The sequence below is a fragment of the Dendrobates tinctorius genome, unplaced genomic scaffold, assembly GCF_039654945.1.
Source record: "Dendrobates tinctorius isolate UK_male_01 unplaced genomic scaffold, ASM3965494v1 ptg000060l, whole genome shotgun sequence".
NCBI classification, from domain to species: Eukaryota; Metazoa; Chordata; class Amphibia; order Anura; family Dendrobatidae; genus Dendrobates; species Dendrobates tinctorius.
Window position 1 is genome coordinate 39,826,921 of NW_027361728.1, and position 2,466 is coordinate 39,829,386.

Genomic DNA, 2,466 nt, shown 5'->3' on the forward strand with positions numbered 1-2,466 from the left:
TCCGTGACCCAAGGAGCTGCAGCTGCGACAGGTAAGTATGTCAGTTTTTTTGTGTTCTAGGGTGATGGTACTCCTTTAAGGCCAGCCAGAAGAGACACTGGGTGAGCTGCTGAAAAGGCAGCCACAGGAATCCCCAGCAATTGAGGTCCTGTACATTTTACCCACAGTTATGTTCAGCCCTAGATGTTTTGTTCCCTGCATGTTGACCCCAAAAGCTGAGGGTGAAACATCTGAGGTCAAAATGCTAGGGGCGACACATCCAGGGACAAAATGCTGTAGGCGAAACATTCCGGGGGCGAAATGTGTGGGGGCAAACTGTGCGGGGGCGAAATGTACCTGGGGGCGAACTGCTAGGGCGAAACTTCCTATAACCAATTCCGTGCTCCTCCAAAATCAGGCAAGGGAACCACTGGGTTCAGAAGAGTTGCATACTTTATTCAAAGCTATAAAACTATGCGTTTTTTGGACGTCCTGTCCACTTCCTCAGGTACATAGCCAATACTATCCACGTATATATATGGGGGGTGTTAAACACCTGGTGCCCGGAACATTGCAGTTATACAATCATGAATTTTTTGCATATCTATACAACAATGCATGCATGTTTGCATGATATTCTCTTGTATTCATTGCAGAACATATGGGAAAGAAACTTACTAGTGGTACTATACTTGGACAATTTCCTAGTGATCTACAGGACCGAGCAGGAATGCAATGCTCAGCTAAATTTCATCTGGAGCGCCATGTCCAATCTTGGTTGGATGATAAATATGGAAAAATCAAGGCTGCAGCCACTGAAGGTTCAATCCTTATTAGCGCTTATCATAGACTCAGAAACAGCTGTCTCCTCTCAGAGGAGAAGAAAAGCAAAATCATAGTCTTAAGGTCCCGTTTCACATAGTGACGCACCAGCGATCCCGACAGCGATACGACCTGATAAGGATCGCTGGTGCGTCGCTAGTAAGCTGCCAAACTGGCAGATCTCTTCAGCGATGCAGCAACGATCCGGCGATCCATATAACGACCTCGGCGGTCGTTGGTACCTTGTCACACAGCAGCTTTTCTGACGATTCCCGCCTGTGTCCCTGAGTTCTGCGTCGCCAACGAGGTCATTCGTCCACGTCAAACTCAGCGATGCATGCTGGCCAGCGTGACGCCGACGAGGAAAAAAATGGCCCAGGACATTCGAGCATGATCAGCGATATCCAGCGGGTGAGCCGGTTGCCGCTGCGTGTCACATATAGCGAGATCGCTGGTGAGGTCGCTGTTGCGTTACAAAATCGATGACGCTTCAGCGATCTCGCTAGCCATCTCGCTATGTGAGATGGGGGCTTTAGTGTCAACAGTGCTATCCAAGCCGATTATATCCCTGAGGAAGGCCATGTCTCTTCTAGGATCGATGACCTCATGCATTCCGGCAGTACAGTGGGCCCAATGCCATTCCAGGGTGTTGCAGCAGGATATCCTAGAGGGGGAAAAGAGGCTATCTGGTCGTCTAGAGGGAAAGATTATACTTTCTCAAAAAACCCTAAATTCCATGACCTGGTGTTAAATCCATAGAATCTGTCACGTGGTGTCTCATGTTCCCTCCCAATATCAGATGTGATGGTGACGAACGTGAGCGCGGAGGGATGGGGGGCACATCTCAGACACAATTTGATACAAGGTGTCTGGGCAGAAAAACAAGTGGGCAGTTCCTCAAATTACAGGGATCTACGTGCTATAAAGAAAGCAGTAGCAAAGTTCCTTCCCCGGCTAGAAGGAAACCATGTGCGCATACTGTTAGACAATCGAACCTCAGTAGCCTATATCAATTATCGGGGGCACAAGGTCCCGGCCCCTAATGCGGCTATCTCAGGAAATTTTCCTGGTGATGGAGGAACACCAACTACAGGCCTTACACATATAAGGGGGAGGGGAAACGAGGAGGCAGACTTCCTCAGCCAGCCAAACTTGAGACATGGGGAATGGGAGCTAGATCCATCCGTTTTCCAGCAGATTGTGAATCTTTGGGGGCAGTCAGAGACCTATTTGCCAGCCAGAAAAACAGGAAAACAAAGAGCTTCTGTTCCCTAGACCCAAGAGAAAAACCATATGCGGTGGATGCACTACAGATCCTTTGGCATTTTCAGCAAGCCTACGCATTTCCTCCACTAATGTTAATTCCGGCAGTACTCAGGAAAATTCGGGAGGAGAGGGCGGATGTCATCCTCGTTGCTCCATTCTGGCCGAAGAGATCATGGTTCTCATGGCTGAGAATGTCCTTGGCAGATCCCTGGATTGTCATCCACAAAAATTGGGTCTTCATTTGACGGCCTGGATTTTGAGAGGACGTTGCTTAAACAAAGGGATTTTCTCAGACCCTGGTAGCTACTCTCATGCAGAGTAGAAAGCTCATAATGACCAAGATTTAAGTTAGAATGAGGGAAAAAAATTTAACCTTCTCAGGGCAGCCAGTTGAGGGGT